The following is a 20,284-nucleotide window of genomic DNA, read 5'->3' as shown; positions in this document are numbered from 1 at the left end:
TTGTTTTTATTATTATATTCATTGTTGGTGTTATTGTCATTATTATTAGTGGTGGTAGTATTGCCAGTCCTGTATGCTATCCCTGAGGTGCTTTTTTGTTCAAGGCTGGCACTCTACTGCTTGAGCCACAGCACCACCCCTTGTTTTTGAGGTGATTCATGGGATATGAGGGTATCATGGTTTCTTCTGTCCCAGCCTATTTCAAACCACTATCCTCCAGATCTCAGCACTGACACATACACACATATAAGCGCGCGCGGGCACACACACACACACACACACACACACACACACACACACACACACACACACACACATGCAGTCACTGGCCATCTCTTATGCAGTGTAGGGTAACGGTCAGGGGCATTGCCCTACACTTCCAGGGTCCATGTACTCTTTCTTCTGGAAAATCTGACAACACAGAGGACAGCCGGTGAAGCCTTCCTCTTCTTCCTGAGCTCATGCACTGCCCTGACCCTTTCTCCTCCTCTCTCCTCCCCCAGGTTTAGAACCCAGTGCTTTGACTTTTTCACAGACAGCAGAACCCAGGAGGGGAACCAAGTTGGCTCAGATATCCCAGCCCAGAGGGACACGTGAGGGCTGTGAGCCAAGGAGCTAGCTCCAGTGTGCCATTTTCACAACTCCTCTCTCCCTTCTCCCTTCCTTCATCCCTTTATTTCTTCAATCCTTTCTCCCTCTTTTCCTTCCCTCTTCCCTCCTCTCCTCCCTTCCCTCCTTCCTTCATTTCTTCCTTCTTTCCTGTTTTCCTACCTCCCTTCCTTCACTCCCTCCTTCTTTCCTTCCTTTCTTCCAAGTTTGTTCCTCCATCCCTTCCTTCCCTTCTTCCTTCCTTTCTCCCTGCCCTCCTTCATCTCTTTCTTCCTTCCTTCTTTCTCTCTCCCTCCCTTTCTTCCCTCCAACCTCCCTTCCTTTTTCCTTTTTTCTTCCTCATTCCCTTCTTTCCCTCCTTTTTAATTCCTTCTTCCCTCCCTTCCCACCACTCCCTTTTTCCCTCCCCATTTCCTCCTTCCTCCTCTTTCCCTACTCTCCATCCTTTCTTCTTTGTCTTTTCTCCCCTGCTTCCCTTCTTCTCCTTTCTTCACTTCCTCTCTCCTTCCTCCCTGAGGTTTTCATCCTCTCTCCCTGAGGTTCCTCTCCCTGAGGCAAGAGAGAAATGACCTGGCCCTCTCTGGCCCATGCCATGGAAGAGAACTTTCCAGAACAAACCAGCCCTCTATGGACCACCATGGGCCTCCTCTATGCTCTCTCAGCTTCCCCCAGGGAGGAGCCTGGATGCTCCATTCATGAAGCAAATCCTCAGGAAAACAGTTCCAAACAAACAAGAAGAAGAAGCAAGTTGAGGCCTTGTCAAATTCAGGCCCTAAGATGAATTCCCAGGCTGTGAGTTCAGAGCTTCAGGCTCAGGTCTTGAGTTCAAACCTGGATGAAAATTCAAGTCCCAGGACCCCAGTTCAAGGCCCAAGATGTGAGTTCAAGGCCCAGGCCCCAAGTTCAAGTCACAGGTCCTGAGGTCTAAGCACAGGCCTGGAGATCAAGGCCCAGGTCATAAGTTCAAGACCCAGAGTGTGTGTTAAAGTCCTAGACCATGCATTTAAGGCCCAGGCCATGAGTTCATGTCCAGGTCCCGAGTTGAATCTCCAATCCCCAGGCATAGAGTTCAAGGATAAGCCTGGAAATTCAAGTCCCAGGTCCTGAGTTCAAGGCCCAGGCTCAAGTTCAAGACCTGGGTTGTGTGTTCAAGTGTAGGACCCGAGTTCAAGTCCCAGACCCCAAGTTCAAGGCCAAGGCCCAGAGTAGAATGCTCAGACTCTGAATTCTAGTCCCAGGAATGCAGTTCAAGTTCCAGGCCCTGAATTTAAGGCCCAGGCTGTGAGTTCAATGTCCAGGGCCCCAGTTCCAGTCCAGGCTATGAGTTCAAGGCCAGGCTGAGAGCTCAAGACCCAGAACCCAAGTTCGAATTTCAGGGTTGGAGTTCCATTTCCAGGCCTGAAGTTTTTCAAGTCTCAGTCTGAGAGTTTAAGGCAAGGCCCTGAGTTTAAGACCCAGGCAAAGAGTTCAAGGCCCAGGCCCCAAGTTCAAGTCTGAGGCCTGTAGTTCAAACACCAGGACCCAAGCACAAGGCCTGGGCCGGAAGTTAAATGGCCAGGCTATGAGTTCAAATCCTAGGCATGAGTTCAAGTCCCAGGCCCTGAGTTCAAGAATGAGGCCCAGAGTTCAGTTCCCAGGCTGTGACTTCAAAGCTCAGCATGTGAGTTCAAGGACCAGACTGAGAGTTCAAGTCCCAGTCTCAGACTTCAAGGCCCTGGCCCTGTGTTTAGGGCCCAGCCCCAAGATCAATTTCCAGGCTTTGGATTCAAGGCCTAGGCTTCAAGTTCCAGTCCCAGGCTGAGAGTTCTAGGCCTAGGTCGCGAGTTCAAGGTCCAGGACTCCAATTCAAGTCCCAGGCCTGGAGCTCACGTTCCAGGTTCCAAGTTCAAAGTTCAGGGCCTCAGGTCAAGTCCCAGCCCTTGAGTTCAAGACACAGGCCCTGAGTTAAAGGCCCAAGCTTTGATTTCAAGGCCTAGGCTTGAAGTTAAAGTCCAGGCCATGAGTTCCAATCCATACCCCAAATTCAAGTTCCTGGACAGGAGTTCAACACTCAGACTCTGAGTTCAAGTCCCAGGCCCCAAATTCAAGGTCCAGAAGGTGGGTTCAAGGCCCAAGCCATGAGTTTTTGGCAGGTCTGGGAGTTCAATCCCAGACTGTGAGTTCAAGTCTCAGGTTCGGAGTTAAAGACCCTGGCCCCAGTTTAAAGGCCCAGGACTCCAGTTCAAGGCCTGGGCACTGAGTTCAAGTCCCAGACTTCAAAAGCAAAGTCCAGGCCATGAGTTCAAGGTCCAGGGCCCCAGTTGAAGTTGCAGGCCAAGAAGATTTCAAGGCCCAAACTGAGAGCACAAGGCCCAGGACCCGAATTCAAGGTCCAGGCCATGAGATCAAGTCCAAGGATTTGCATTAAAGGCCCAGGTCATGAGTTCAAGGCCCAGGCCCAGAGTTTCAGGCCAAGGCTATGAGTTCAAGTACAGATCAAATGGACTGAATTTTAGAACAGTTGAAATGAGTTGTATTTCATTGAAGCATAAGAAGAAGTTGGGTATTGTCTTATACTTCGATTCAATTGACAGAAGCACAAGTTGGGATTCCTTACATCATGATTCTTATATGATTCCTATTTGTCATATCACAAGAATGATGAACATACCCACAATAGACACTTAGAAAATCTGATCATTGCTTTCTAGAAGCCTTCTGATGGTAATCATTTCTACCCACTTCAGAGAGAGTTCCTACTCTGCTTTGGTGTGTCTGATTAACTTCATGAGATATTAAGCACTCCCGTAGCATACTTACTTTTATCAGTACCTAAGTGTCTGTGTTATTTGTTTCACTGGAAGTTGCCAGATTCTCCATTTAAATACATTTCGTGGCCCTCTAATTCTTCTCTCCCATGCTAATCTTCTTAAACTTGTCTTAAACAATGTTCTGTTGTTCTACACACAGCAATGTTGAAATGCTTTATTTCCTCAGGTTTTGATAAACAGCAATTTCAAACAGGAAGATTTGAAAACCCTCAATATTGTGTCCTTATTATTGTAATAGCAACTACTTTGTTCATATATACTAGGTGTTCATTGAAGGAACTTGTCACTGAGTAACATATAATTCCAATGTCCATATTTAAATCTCAATACTCCAAATTTTTCTGTGTATATATGCAAAAATCTTTGGTAGGAGATCTTAAATAAAATTATTTATGAAAATAATAGTAGGCATTCTACCTAATACTAGAACAGTGACATATATTATGCACCACCTTCTATTATAATGGTTACCTATATAATGTTTATCTTCTGTATACATTTTAATATTGCTTTTCAAAATTTAGTATAATATCTTCATATTTTTAATAATACCTAGTTAAATTTCACTTATTCTGCATAAATCCATCAACAGAGGCTTTAATTGAAAATTCTACAATCATAAGTTATGTTCCAGGGAATTTGGATGTAGTTTATATCATTGTTGATTAAATAAAACATAAATGCATAAGCCTAGGAATATATACAAGAACCCACACATTCACAGATATTTCTGCATATACTCTATGTTTATATTTTACATTAATACTAACATTAATATTTGTATAAATAAAATATATGATATATATCATATGATATATATAAAAATATATTTATATATCGATAAATATAAATATAAAGTATCCTTCTGGGAAATGGTCTCTTTCTATTTAATATTTGAGAAATGTTGCTCTGAGAAATCCTAGTCCATTTTACTCTTACTTTACATGAGTATGACTCTTAAGATGTGAATTAAAAAGATATTTACAAAGATCATAGCATATCTGCAAGGAAGGCAGGAATGTTTTTAACAGAGGACAAATAAACTCTAAAAATGTCTTCTTTTGAAACTACCCTCTAATAAATCTATTAATAATTGACATTCCTGTCTATAAAAATAAATAAATACTGTCATTCTGAGATAAACTCTATTCTCACAACTCTATCCTTACAGTAGTGTTGTCAGCTTCATGTCAGAATGGAAACAGAGAATGTACATGAAAATTTCATGTATAAACAGCATACAAACATAACCTGAATCCATTTGCATATGTAAATTTGCACTAGTAAGATTTGTTTCTGAAATGTGTTAGAATAATTCCTCAGTAGGCACCATTCATGAGTACAAGAATTTTCCTAATGCCCAACTGATTTAGCCTGATTCTTTTCCAAAAAGAGCACCTTCAATTTTTTACTAGCCATCACTAGGAAAGTAAAGAAACTAAAGAAGTGAAGAAAATAATAAAATTTAAAGGTTAATTTAATGTGGCTCTATGGAACATAGAAAGCATACTGATACCTAGGCAGAAGAACTAAAAAAAAAATAGGCCTTGAATTTGAGGCCTGGGCATTTATTTAATTTGGTGCCCAGGCCTTAAACATGGGTCCTGGGACTTGTACTCATGGCTAAAGCCTTGAACTCATGGCCTAGGACTTGAATTGGGGCTCTGGACCTTGAATTCACAGCCTGGGTCTTGAACACACGGTATGGCACTTGAAGGCCAGGACTGTACTTGAATTTATAGCTTGAGCCTTAAATTCTCAGTCTGGGACTTGCATTTGGGACCTGGGACTTGAACTGGGGCCCTGGACCTTGAACTTGGGGCCTGGGACTTGAGCTTGGGTCTTGGGACTTGAACTCAGGGCCTTGGACTAGAACTCACAGCGTGGGCCTTAACTTATAGGCTGGGACTTGAACTGGTGCCCTGGACCTTGAACTCAGGCCAGCAACTTGACCTTGGGGCTTGGATCTTGAACTCAAATTCTTAGCCTTGGCTTTGAACTCAGTACCTTGGACTTTAAGTCACAACCTGTGGCTGCAACTCAGGGGCTGGGCCTTGAACTCACAGCCTAGACCTTGAACTTGGGGCTGGCACTGGAACTCAGGACCTGGGATTTCTTTTTATTTATTTATTTATTTATTTTTATTATTATTTTTTATCCATTTTCAGTTTATCCATTTTTTTAATTGTGAAAATACCATACAGAGGGGTTACAATTACATGGGCAAGCTAATGAGTACATTTCTCATCAAGCATTGTTGCCTCCTTTGTTTCCCCTTCCCATCCCTTCCCATCTCCCCAGCCCCATCCCTTACCTCCCCCTACCTCCCCACTCGCCCCCACCCCCTGCACAAAGAACCTGGGATTTCAACTTAGGGCCGGGCCTTGAACTTAGGGCCTGGGCCTTTAACTCTGGGTTTGGGACTTCAACTTGGGGCCTGGGACTGGGGCTCATATTCCAGGCTTGACCTCGAAGCCTGGGCCTTGAACTCACAGCCTGGGCCTTGAATTCAAAGCCTAGGAATTGATCTCAGGATCTAGCCTGGAACTTGGAGCCTCTGACTTGAACACAGGGTCTGGAAATTTTCCTCATGGCCTGGGACTTGAACTCTGGGACTGGGATTTGAACTCATGGCCTGGACCTTGAACTCATGGCCTGGGCTTTTAACTCCCACACTGGGACTTGAACTCACAGACTGAGCATTGAACTCTGAGCTTGGGCCTTGAACTAGGCCCCTGGACCTTTTATTCAGGCCCAAGGCCTTGAATTCTTGGTCTGGGCCTTGAACTCATGGCTTGGGTCTTGAACTCGAAGCCAGGGTCTTAAACGCCCAGTCTGGACCTTGAATTCAAAGCCTGGGAATTGAACTTGAGGCCTGGGCTTGGAACTTGGGGCCTAGAACTTGAAGTCTCTGCTTGTGACTTGAACTCTCCACTGGCACTTGAACTCTCAGCCTGGGTCTTGAACTCAAGGCCTGAGCCTTGAACAAAGGGCCTGAGCCTTGAATTCAAGGATGGACATTTAACTTGTCTGGGCATTGAACTAGAGACCTGGGACTTGAACCTATGACTTGGACTCAGGTCTTTCCTTAAACTCTTGGCCTGAGAATTGAACTTATATCCTGGAACTTGAGCTCAATATCTGGACTTTCAACTCAGTTACTGGGCCTGGGACTTGAACTGGGGCCCTGGACCTTGAACTCAGGTCATGGGAATTACTTGAACTAGGGACCTGGGCCTCAAACTAGAGGCTTGGAAATTAGGGTTGGGACCTAGGATTGTTACTCATGTCCTGGACTTGAACTATGAGGCTGGGATTTGATCTTGTGCCCTGGACCTTGAACTTTTAGCAGGAGCCTTTACCTCAAAGCCTGGAACTTGAACTCCCAGACTAAGCCTTGAATGCTTAGCCTGGGGATTGAACTGGGGCCTTGGAAATTGAACAAGGGATCTGGGACTTAAACTCAGGTCCTGGGCCTTGATTTCAGAATACAAGCATTGAACTGGGGGCCTGGGACTTGGACTCACAATCTGGGCCTGAAATTCTGGGGCTGGGCCTTGAACTCAGAGCCCGGGACTAGAACTCATGTCCTGGTATTTGAACTGTATCACTGGATCTTGAGGTCTGAAAAGAAGAAGGGACCTGGGACTTCAACTTGGTCCTTGGCCTTAAACTCACAGCCTAGGCCTTGAACTCAGGTCAGGGCCTTGAACTCAGTACCTGGAACTTGAATTCACAGCTTGAGCCTTCAACTTCATGCCTAGGCCTTGAAGTGGGCCCCAGGCCTGGAACTCAGGGCGTGGTACTTAAATTCACAGCCTGAGCTTAGAACTCAGAACCTGGAACTTAAATGAGGGCCTTGGACCGTGAACTCAGGTCTTGAGCCTTGAACTGACACACTGGATGTTGAACAAGGAGCCTGGGGCTTAAACTCACAGCTCAGGCATGAACCTAGGCCTGGGCCTTGAACTTAAGGTCTGGGACTTTAATTCACAGTGTTAGTCTTGAACTCAGGGCTTGCAACATGAACTACTGCCTGGAATCTGAATTTGGAGTCTGGGACTTGAACCATATCCTGAGTTTTTAATGCAGGGCCTGGGTCTTGAATTCAGGGCATGGGAGTTGAACTTGGGGCTTAGGACTTAAAACTCAGGGCCTGGGAGTAGAACTCATAGCCTGGGCCTTAAACTCACAGCCTGGAACTTGAGAACTGGGCCCTGAACCTTGAACATGGGGCCTGGAATTGAAATTGGGGCCTGGGCTTTGAGCTCATGGCCTGAGACTTGAACTTAAGGCCTGATAACCTGGGCCTGAAACTTTGTGCCTGAGCACTGAACTCCCAGACTGGGCCATGAACTCACAGCTAGGGCCTTGAACTCATGGACTCCTACTTTAACTAGGGCCCAGCACATTGGATTCAGGGGACAGGGGGGCCTGGGACTCCAATTTGGGGCCTGGCCTTAAACTCATGCCTTGGCCTTAGTCTCACGGTCTGGGCATTGAACTCATTCTGGGCCTGGAACTCAGGATCTGGGACTTGAACTCACAATCTGGGCCTGAAACTCAGAGGCTGAGCCTTGAAATTAAAAGCCAAGCAGTAAACTGTTTGACTGGACCTTGAACAGGGGGCCTGTGATTTGAACTCATAGCCAGGCTTGAAACTCTGGGCTTGAATTTTGTAATATCAGCCTGGGACATGTACTCATGGCCTGGCACTTGAACTGGGACCCTGGATCTTAAACTAACAAACTGGGACTTTAACTCAAGACCTGGTCTTTCAACTTGGAGCCTACAACTTGAATTCAAGTTCTGCAATTTGAACGCATGGCTTTAGACTTGTACTTGGGGCCTCTGACTAGAACTTGCAGCCTGGGTCTTAAACCAGTAGCCTTGCCCTTGAATTCAGGTCTGGGACTTGAATGCAGGTCATGGGTCTTGAATTCCCAACCCAGGTCTTGAACTAAGGGTCTTGCCCTGAATTCTCAGCTGGGGACTTGAACTTGGGGCCTGGAACTTGAACTCATAGTCTGGGCCTTGAATTTAGGGCCTGGGACTTGAATGGAAGGGCTGTATTTGAATTTGCAGCCCAAGCATTGAATTATCAGTATGGGACCTGAATATGGTGTCTGGTACTTGAACTCAAGGCCTGGGATATGAACTTGAGGCCTAGGACTTGAATTTGGGACCTGGGACTTGAACTAAGGACCTGGAACTTGAACTTAGGGCTTGGGACTTGAACTCGGGTACTGGGACTAGAACTTGCAGCCTGGGACTTGTAATCAAGTCTTGTGATGTGAACTTGGGGCCTGGGCCTGAAATTGGGGGCGTGAGATGTTCACTCTGTTACTGGGACTGGAACTCAAAGAACAGGCCTTGAACTCAGCACGGAACTTAAACTGGCACCCAGGACTTTGAACTGGGGCCAGGAACTTGAGCTTAGGGCCTGGGCCTTGAAGTCCACGTCTGGGACTTAGACTCAGGCTGGTCATCAAACTCTGGGTCTGGTCCTTGAACAGGGGGCCTCAGACTTGAACTCCCTACCATGGCCCTGAAACTCTAGGCCTGGGCATTATTCTCACAGACTGGGCCTTGAACTCACAGCCTCGTAGATGAACTGGGGCCCTGGTCTTGAACTGGAAAGGGAAGGGGAGACCTGGGATTCAACTTGGGGCCTGAGCCTTGAACTCACAGCCAGGGCCTTGAACTCAAGGCCTGGTAATTGAATTCCCAGTCTGAGCCTTGAACTTGGGGCCTGGGCCTTGAACTTTCAGCCCAGGTCTTTAATTGGATGGTGAGCCTTAAACTCACAGCCTTAGCCTTGAACACAAGGCTTGGGCCTTGATCTATCGACCTGTAATTCACAGCTTTGTAGATGAACTGGGGCCCAGGTCCTTGAGCAGGGAAGGAAGCTGAAAGAATAGAATGGAAGAAAGATGGCCTCTTCAGTAAATGGTGCTGGCACAATTGTTAAACACCTGTAGAAAACTAAAGCTACACCCTAATATATCACCCTGTACCAGAAACAACTCCAAATGGATCAAACACATCGAAGTCAAAGCAGACACAATGAAAACATTACAGGAAGAAATAGGAGAAATTCTAGGCCTCCTTGGCACAGGCTGGAATTTTCTTAATAAAGACCCAGAAACATAACAAATCAAAGAAAGTTTGGACAAATGAGATTGCATCGCAAAGGACATAGCTAGCAAGATCAATAGAAAGCACATGAATTGAGAGATCTTCACTAGCCATACAACAGACAAGGGACTCATATCTAAAATATACTTAGAACTCAAAAAATAAATCTACCAACAACAAATCCTCAAAGAAACAACTACCCAATTATTATTTGTGCTAAAGGCATGAAGAGAGACTAATGTGAATAGGAAATAAGAATGGCCAATAGACACATGAAGAAATGCTCAACTTCTCTAGCCAGAAATGTAATGCAAGTCAAAACAACATTGAGATTCTTCTGACCTATTTAGAATGGCTATAATCAAGGATTCTAATTTAAAAAAAAACAGATGCAGGAGAGGATGTGGTCAAAAGGGAACCTTACTGCATTGCTGGCGGGTGTGTGATCTTGTTCAACCATTTTGCAAAGCAGGATGGAGGTTCCTCAAAAGACTCCACATCGAGCACCCCTATGACCCAGCAATCGCACTTTGAGCATTTACCCAGTCACAAACAAGTCCATACAAAAGCTTCCAGCATACCTATATCCTATGTTTATCACAGCATTATTCACCATAGCTAAGATATCGAAACAACCCAGATGCCCTTTAGTAGATGAATGGATCAAAAAAATGTGGTATATATGTGCAATGGAAATCTATGCCTCCATCAGCAAAATGACATTGTCTTAATTGTTAGGAAAGGGAAAGACTCGGAAAACTTATATTAAGAGAAGTAAGCCAGGCCCAAAGAAACATAGGTCCCATGGTTTCCCTAGTATATGTCTAACACAAGCAGAAATGTTCAAAAGCTATGTACATATGACCATATAAGGTGATGTTAAGTGAAATGAACCCCAAGATAGGGACATAAGAAGTTTCATTTCTCTTGCTGTTATTTTTAATATATTTTTAAATGTACTATGTGATTTATTTTTGTTTCTTTTGTATGTGCTTACCCCATTGTATAACCCCTGTTTTCGTTGTATTTGCTTCTGGTGCCCTGCATCTTGCTTATATATTTTTATGGTTTGTGGAGAGGAAGAGAAATAACAAAATGTTGAAATGAGGATACGGGTTGATCCATTGTAACAATAAGATGTACAACACACTGTTGAAAAAAACCTTACAACTTTGGGTGGAGAGGGAAGAGTTGGGGTGATGAGAGAGAAGGGATGGTAGGTGAAAATACAAAGGAGGAGGTAACAATTCTGTTAGGAAATGTACTCATTACCTTACTCATGTATGTATGTGTACAGTATCTTTTCAATACAAATATATACTAAACATGATTATGTGTTGGAGGCAAAGGATATCAGACTTGTGGATGCAAAACTGTTCTCAGACAAGAAAATGAACTAATGTTAACAGAAAATAATTTCAACTGCTGATATAATATTAAACCCTTTGGGATGTTCTCAAAGCCATTACTGAGTAATCATATGTAACAATAGCAAGACAGAGTGAAGTACTCAATATAGGTGTTTGTATTATACTAGACCAAACAAAAGTAGATATGAAGTAGCAGTTAGTCCTTATACCTTTCCAGGCCTAGAATGTGTTTGCCATATTTTGTAGAGCTCCACTTGATTAAAAAAAAAGACAGAAGGAAAAAGTTCACAATCATACTTAAAATTGTCTGAGACATTTTGTGAAATGTTTAGTGATGTGCAATAACCATTAACCGTTAATGTCATATTTTTATAATTACCTTTTTTTGCAACTTGTATCCTCTACTACAATAACAGGCAGGTTTTTGTGTAAGTCACTTTGGCTTGATCTCAGCACTCTTCCAAAATCTCTACAGCCTTTTGGATCATGGCCAGCACTCTCCTAGTTTGAGCCACTGTGATGCTTCAAGAGTTCTGGTGGTTAATTGGAGATAAGATTCTCATATACTTTCATTCTCCTGGTGGATTTGACCCAACAACCAAACGTCTCAGCCTCCTGAATAGCTAGGATTGGAGATGGGAGTCACCAGCACCCATCTAGAAAATTTTACACAAGTATACCTCAATGAAGATTTTTTTAATCAGTTGTGAGGCCTGATCTCTGGGCTGGGCACTGTCCCTCAGCTCTTCAGCTCAAGGCTAGCACTCTACCACTTGATCCACAGCATCACTTCTGCCTTTTATGTTTATGTGATGCTGAGGAATCAAACCCAGGGCCTCATGCATGCAAGGCAAGCACTCTAACACTAAGCCACCTACCCAGCCCTCAATGAAGATTCTTTTTGTATTGTAAAAATGTTGTACATTACATTACATTACCTGAGTAGGGAAATGAGTACATTTCATAGCGAGCATTGTTACCTCCTCTTTTATTTTCCCCCTACCATCACTTCCCTCCCCAACTCCTCACTCCTGCCGCCGACATTGTAAAGTTCATTAAAAAAATATATATGCAAGATGCAGAGCTCCAGCGTCAAATCCAGTAAAAACAGGGGATATACCTTGGGGGAAGAACATACAATCGAAACAAAAGAATCACATAGCATAGTGTAAGTACATTAAAAACACTAGCAAGCAAGAAAAAAGAAAACCTCTTGTGTCCCTATCTGGGGAACATTTTGCTTAACATTATCTCATAGAGTTGTATAAGGAGAGAAGGTCAGCACTCCCCTTGACAAGGATGGAAGAGGCCCTTGGGCCTGACAACATGCATATGGTTAAGGCATTGCCACCTACTTCAATGAAGATTCTTAAGTGAAGGAAAATGAAACTTTGGGAATAGTGACACTGAAAAGCTGTGGTAGCCTACTTCCTAATACACATGTACAGTGATTCTGAATCACACAAGATTGTTTTCAAAACTATACCATGAATATCAGTGACTTTTCCATTTATACTGGTTTGAATATGCAGTTTTCTAAGTTGATAGGAGCAGAAGCATTCAGATGCTGCTGTCCATAGGACAAAAGCTGCAATAATGAGACAATACCATCAAAACAGACATGGGAATGTAAAAATAGAAGGATAATAGCGGTTCACTATTGCATAATCTAGAAGCATCCAAGAGCCAAACAAATGACCTACAGAAATAGTGTTTGGAAGGTGGAAAAATCATATAGCTTGGTTGATACCTTCTAAAGTAATTTGGACTCAGCAAAGCAGGATCCCTTCCATAAGAATGAAGAAAACATCCCCAGTGGTTGTTTATTTTACAAACAGTTGTCACCTTTTAAATTAGCTCTCTTGAAATTGTTCTTTGATATTATAATAGGGAAAGATTGCTCATTTCCAATTCATAACCTTAGGACTTGCAGATCAACTTACGCTTCTGTCAACTGAAACAGATAGTAATTGCATGGACGGCCCAACAATGCAGTCTTCTATATAATAAATTTTATGACAACTATGCTAATATTAGCAGACCTGTACCTTGTTGGAATGTTCTGTATTTTGCACAATTCTCCAAGCAGATATGACATCATTCATTGCTTTTATTCTCTTCCATTATAAAATCAGAGAAAATTGTTCCATGTGTTACCTGCATTTCTCACAGTAAGAAATATATAATAAGTTGGAACAGTGTAGTTTGGAGTAAAAAACAATGAGTGGAGATAGACAAATCAGAAGACTCGGCTTTTTATGAAAATTACCAACCCACAGTGACAAAGAATAATTGGGCCTAAAATTTTATCTACTCTGGATGTTACTTATAAAATCATGAAATTCTCTAATGTGGGTGGAAGAGAAAGAAAAAACAGAGTACAAATCAGTCTTCAATTCTGGCAACACATAAATTTCACCAGCTGGGTGGAAAAATTGGCAACCATATAACATTGTTTAAATAATTCACACTGTATACATTTAGTTCTTCTTGCCAGTTATAAACCCAATTTAGTTGAAAAAGTAACCTAGAATATAGTAATTTTTTTGCGAATACATTCATAGGATTTGCTCTCATGGCCTATATGTCATTTTATTGCTCATCCTAATTTATATCTTCGAATTATATCCTCGATTGAGTAACAATCAATATTCTGCTGGAGAAACTCCTAATTCTTCTCATGTGAAATGATGTTAATGTTCTTTAGAGTAAAAAAAAAAGAACATTATTTGAGATGCCTTATTCTGAAGTCATATTGAAATGTAATAAGAACTAATAATGGATTCAGAATACTTTCACACAATAATTTATATAAAAGATATGTAGCATTCTTGGGACAGTTTCCTGAAAGTATATAACCAACTCCAACATATCATGTCTACAACCTTTTTGATTATAATGTGTAACTTTTCATTCATGAAGAATGAAAAGTTTTACCAAATTTAAAAGTACCTAATAAAATCTAAAATCCTATTGCACTGTGTACTCATAGGTAGGAGGAGTTGCCATTTTGACGCCACCCTTCTAACTATGTCTTTAATTCTTCCCATGGTTCAATGAGAAATTGTAAGGAGGAATATATAAAGGTTTCCTGCAGAGAATTTTCTTTTTTTTCCCCTTCCTCCTCCAGCTTTATTGGAATAGTTTAAAATTACATTTTCTATTTTGTAGGACTCAGTTGCTTTTTTCCATCTGACGTTTAAAAACTGATTACAGCAAATGAAACACAGTTGTCCAAGTGATATAGTATACAAAAATAACATCTTGATTTCTGTGAAAATGCATTTCTCTGCAATTCCTGAGTAAATCCAAATTTTGCTAACTCTGAGAAATGATGTTCACTCTGGGTTTTTAGATTTTGTCTTTGAAAATGTGTGTTCTTAACCTTTGCCATCACCATCTGTATATCCAGCTTCAGCGCTGTGAAAAGCTGTACTGGCTTAGGCTTTTATTCCCATTTTTCTCCTGCAGCCTTTAACTCGTTTGGCTTCTCATTTTGTTTACTCCCACTCAACTGTATGTTCTATGAGAGCCTGATACAGATGTTATTTGATGTTATTTAATAGCTACTGAGGTCAGACAATCCAAGGCCATCATTATGCTAAAATTAAAGATATTTATGGAAATTCATAGAAACTTCAAGAATTGCTTTCACCTCTTACATGGGAATATTTAAGAAACCCAGAATGGGCTTACTGGTCTGACGCAATTTTTCCCATTCATCAATCCCTATTCACCAGTGGCACAGAAAGGGGGTTCTTTAACAAAGCATTATACATAACACCTCTACCAAACTAAACATAAACTTTTTTTGTAGTTAAATGCAGAAAGTTGAGTTTTTTTCCACCCCTTTCCTCCTTTTACACAGCAAGTAAAGCTCACTGGCCTGAGAGTAGCCTCTACCTGCCAATGTTGGGCCAGTGAAGAGGATTCAGAGAAAATAATACAACCATCAATCAGAAAAAGGAGGGCGACAAAGGAAAATAATTAGGCTGTAGCCTCAATAGTGCATTCCCGTGCAAGATGCCCTGACTTGCCACAGCGGTAACAGTTGACTTCACCTGTCTTGCTGCAATTGATGGCTACATGACCAGTTTCACCGCACCTATAGCACTTCACTTTGGTGCAGTCTTTCTGAATGTGTCCAAATTCCCCACAAGAATAGCACTCTGCTCATCCGCGTGGTCACAGTCACGAGCCAGATGGGCGGGTTTGCCACAGTCGTAGCAACACTGCTCTCACTCCCTCTTGGACTCTACTGCAGTTACAGCGGGCATCCTCCTGAAGATCACAATTCTTGGCAAGGTGACCAGATTCACCACAGTGATAACAGATGTCTGGAAGAGACGGGGAAACAAACTGGAAACCTCTGCCACGGCTTCTCATTCCACAACCCCGTCCTCCACCAGTAGGGCACTCTCTGGCCCAGTGGCCAGATCGTCCACACTTGAAGCACTCATTGCTGTTCATGGCTGCAGTTAAGAGCTTTGGCGTCGGAGCGGCCGCGGCGGCGGAGACTCGGACGCAGGCCCGGGAACAGCGACTGGAAAGGAAGTGGCTGTTTATTTTCAGGGTCCTTGACTGCGCCACACGCGGGTCTGCACATGGCCCCACACACGCTGCTGCGCACCCCTGCAGAGAATTTTCAACTAAACCATTGAAGGAAATTTGGACTCATTGAAGTTCCAATGTTGACGATGGAACTCTATTTCCATTTGCAGAAACCTTCTTAATTGGTAATGTGTCATCGAAATAACTAGCCCTTCACCGAGAAGAAATATGACTGCCCTTTGCTGCATTAAGACAGCATGCATCCCAGGGCCCTTTATAACCAAACAATTTTGAAATTCCTATATTGTGAATTTAGAAAAAACCAATCAACTTGGTTATGGTACCCATTGGACAATAGCATCTTTCAGGCAGTCATGGCAAAAGAAATGAGACAGTGTTTTGGAAGACCTTCTTTAGAAGGTTAGCCTACAATATGTAAGAGCAAAACCTAATAAAGTTTACTAATAGGTCATCAAAAGGAAATTTAGAATGATCCTTCTTTATATCTACTCAACTTGTCTGGTCTAAGCTAAGCAGATCCAGATCCCTTCCCTCAGCAGAGAGAAATGCCAGGCTCAATACAGCATGACCATCACAATTGTTACTTTTCACTACTTTAAACATTTCGATGGCAACTCAGTTTCTATGATGGCCCAACTGCAGTTCCTGAACTTAGAGTACTCTGCCATGCTTCTGCTTATGGCAACTGAAAACACTTCCACCCTCAAACTGAAAGACATGGTTCTATTTCAGAGTAGTGGCATTTTCTTGAAGTCATTAACACAGTGTGATGAATCAATGGACAATTACCATGTATAGATTTTGACTTCAAGCCCTAGACTCCAAGTTCAAGGCCCAAGCTTTGATTTCAAGGCTCAGATCTCTAGCTCAAAGCCTAGGCTGTGAATTGAAGAAACAGGGTGCAAGATCAAGTCTCAGGCCCTCAGGAGAGACAGAAGGAGGAGGATTAGTAGAAGAAAAACAAGGAGATACAGGAAGAGATGGAGGAGGAGGGGGTGGAGGAGGAGGAGGATGAGAAGATGGAAGAGGAGGAGGAAGAACAAGAAGGAGAAGGAGAAGGAGAAGAAAAAGAAGAAGAAGAAGAAGAAGAGGAGGAGGAGGAGGAGGAGGAGAAGGAAGAGGAGCAGGAGGAGGAGGAAGAGAAAGAGGAGGAGGAGGAGGAGGAGGATGAGAAGGAGAAAGAAGCAGGAAAAGAAGGAAGGAGAAAGAGAAAGAGAAGGAGAAGGAGAAGAAGAAGAAGAAGAAGAAGAAGAAGGAGGAGGAGGAGGAGGAGGAGGAGGAGGAGGAGGAGGAGGAGGAGGAGGAAGAGAAGAAGGAGAAGGAGAAAGAGAAGGAGGAGAAGGAGATGGAGAAAGAGAAGGAGGAGAAGGAGAAAGAGAAGGAGGAGAAGGAGATGGAGAAAGAGAAGGAGGAGAAGGAGAAGAAGGATAAGGAGAAGAAGGAGAAGAAGAGGAGGAGGACGAGGAGGAGGAGGAGGAGGAGGAGGAGGAGGAGGAAGAGAAGAAGGAGAAGGAGAAAGAGAAGGAGGAGAAGGAGAAGAAGAAGAAGAAGAAGAAGAGGAGGAGGAGGAGGAGGAGGAGGAGGAGGAGGAGGAGGAGGAGGAGGAGGAGGAGGGGGAAAGGACAGAGAGAAGGAAGGAAGGAAGGAAAGAAGGAAGGAAGGAAGGAAGGATATGGAAGGAAGGAAGATGGAGGAAGAGAAAGAGGATAAAGTAGAGGAAGAAAGGGAATGATGAGGAGGAAGAGCAACAGCTAGCAAAATGAAGATATGGTCTTGGACACAGTGTGTGCACATGTGCATGCACATCCACCCACACAGCCCAAAGGGAAGGCACTGAGGCAGGGTGGCCGATACTACTTGGTTGGACTACAGGTCTCAGTTCTCTGAGCTAGTGGGAACAGCATGTTTTGTTCAAGCCCCTTCTCTCTCCTACACCCCAGCCTCACTGGACCCTTCTTGTCTCCTCACATCAACACAGAAGGGTAGTAGAGGTTCAGGATGTGCTCTGTGCACCAGGCAATAGAGCAAAATGGTGCTGGGATAGGGGAGGGAAACTCAGTCAGGGCTTCACACCAGGATGTCAGAACCATCTTTAAATTAACTGTTGGTGTGACAAAGTAGGGATAACAGCAACAAATCAAGGGCCATGACTCAATTCTTTGGCCACTATGTCCCCCACCCTTTTCCATCTCTCTCTCATCATTTTTTCCCTCCCATCCTCACCACAACTTCCATACTTCATAGTCCACACTATGTCTAGTTATGTCCATGGCTGCCTCAGTTTACCCCTCCCTGTGACCGATGAAAATAACAGACAACACCAAAAGAAAACAAAAACTCCTCTAAACCCCTCTTGTTTTATATTTTCCTGGGATCCATTGGGAGAAATATTATCAGATGATCCTCATGGCTGGATAAATTTTCTGCCTGTGTAGTATTCCATGGAAAGTGGGCTTTGTGGAGTACACAATGTTGAGCCACCTACCAGTGGGTACTGGGGCTCTGTTCTACCTTCCGGATACAGAACACAGTGGCCAAGCACCTGCAGATACACCCAGGGACTATCCCTGAACCATAGGGACATGCCTAGGGGTCTGTCATTGCCAGGCCAGCCTCCACTGTGAGCAGCAGCTGGCCCACCTGTACCCCACCCTGGCTGACCTCCGTGTGGTCAGGTATGTATTCAGAGTGTAGCAGAATAGCCACCAGAAGCAGGAATAAAGCAGCTTGATTCACACCTGCAGGTGGGAGGTGGAATACATGGGTGGTTTAATATATAATATAATATATATATATATGTGTGTGTGTGTGTGTGTGTGTGTGTGTGTGTGTGTGTGTGTATATATGTACATATCTGTCACATATGACATAGATGATTATATCATATAAAGCCAGTTGGCACATGTCACACATAACCACGTGTTTCACAATACAATATAAGGTATATTAGGCATATCATTATATGTGCAATATAAGATGTGATCTATAGTATATTATATATCATGTATGAATATGATGTAATGTATATGGTAGATACTACATATAATATATATCGAACATATTAAAATATATCATATATCAATATAATATATGCAGCATACATTTCATTTTATATTCAGTATTATGTATAAATGTAATATACATACTGATGTCTATTATATGATATATAATATTTGTATAATATAATTATATGACATGTATCATATATATGTTTTATGTATATATCATGCAATATTTATAATGTGTAAATAGTCTATATAACCTGTTCATCATCACTTATGTATCATATATACCATACACAACATATAATGATATATATTATATATCCAATATAATGTATGATGTATATGATACCTGATTGATTATAATATATGGTGTGCATAAACATTAAAGTATTAGCCAGGTGTTAGTGGCCCACACCTTTAATCCTAGCTACTCAGGAGGTTGAGATCTGAGGATCTCAGCTCAAAGCCCTCCCAGGCAGAAAAGTCCACAAGACTCTTGTCTCCAATAAACCACCAGAAAAATCAGAATTGGCACTGTGGCTTAAGCAGTAGAGGGCTCTCTTTGAGCTGAAGAACTGAGGGACAGTGCCCAGGCCCAGTGTTCAAGCCCATGACTGACAAAAAAAAAATTAAAATAGATTGTAAAATTACAGTCTTCAAAGCAAAATGCATCGAATGAGACAAACAAAGTAATTTTATACTACTAAAAGTTTCAAATGACGAAAAAATAATCATCAGCCATCTTATGCAAATAATAACACTAGAATTTTTGGTGGAACAACTATTTAATTAAAATTCAAGCAAAAGTTTTCAAAGAGTCTAGAAGATGTGTCACTACCGCAAAGGGTCCTACAGCCTTGAAACAAACTCACATTTCCTTACTATCACTTTTTATTTGTACACATTCATGCTGGTGATAAATGCAAACTTTTGATGTACATGGGAGTTATTTGCATTTCTATTATGGCCAGAAATGATGACTATTTCTCCACACATCACTTGGCAATTCTTGCTTTTTATTTCCAGAGAAAACTCTTTTGGATGCTTTAGCCCACACATAAATGCGGTAGTTGTTTCTTTGCAAATTTGTTATTGTGATGATTCAATTTTATGAGCTCTGGGCACAGTTGGATATGAAGCTCTTTTCTGTTGTACAGTTAGATCTTTACGAGAGGGTTTCCTAAACTGTGCGTTTTGTATTTCTTTTGCTACCTGTGACCCCTGGCATGCAGAAAGAAGCTCTGTAGTTTAATGCAATTGCATTTATCCAGGCCTTCTTCTTTTTTTTTTCTTCTTTTGTCAGTTGTGGGGCCTGAACTCTGGACCTGGGTGCTGTCCCTCAGCTCATCAGCTCAAGGCGAGCACTTTACCACTTGAGCCGCAGTGCCACTTCTGGTTTTCTGAGAGGTTTACTAGAGATAAGAGTCCCATGGATGTTTCTGCCCGGGATAGATTTGAACCCCGATCCTCACATCTCAGCCTCCTGAGTAGCTAGGATTATAATTGTGAGCTACCAGCACCTGGCCTTCAGCCCTTCTTGGATTTGTTGTGTTACTGGAGTTTTACTTAGTAAGATTTGACCTGGATAGGGTATTCTGTATTCCCTGCTCTAATCTTTCATGATGTCTGAACCTACTTCAAGGTCTTTGCTCCATTTGGACTTGGTTCTGGTGCAAGGTGATATATAAAGATCCACGTTCAGTTTTCTACGCATGTATGGTTATTTCTACCTGCACCATATTTAGAAGGGTCTCTTTTTCCTCTATCCGATGATTTTGGC

The 20,284-nt window shown here is 42.6% G+C and overlaps 2 pseudogenes; one reads left to right on the top strand and one right to left on the bottom strand.

Moving 5' to 3' along the window:
- Positions 1-12,184: 12,184 nt before the first annotated feature.
- LOC138815084 (U6atac minor spliceosomal RNA) lies at positions 12,185-12,299 on the top strand (annotated as a pseudogene).
- A 2,347-nt stretch (positions 12,300-14,646) lies between these two features.
- LOC138815073 (CCHC-type zinc finger nucleic acid binding protein pseudogene) lies at positions 14,647-15,493 on the bottom strand (annotated as a pseudogene).
- Between the last annotated feature and the right edge of the window lie 4,791 nt (positions 15,494-20,284).

This window comes from Dipodomys merriami, unplaced genomic scaffold (genome assembly GCF_024711535.1).
Source record: "Dipodomys merriami isolate MVZ:Mamm:240054 unplaced genomic scaffold, mDipMer1.0.p SCAF_1078, whole genome shotgun sequence".
Taxonomy (NCBI): Eukaryota; Metazoa; Chordata; class Mammalia; order Rodentia; family Heteromyidae; genus Dipodomys; species Dipodomys merriami.
Note: the sequence above shows the minus strand (reverse complement) of the source record. Positions and strands in the feature narration are given on the sequence as shown.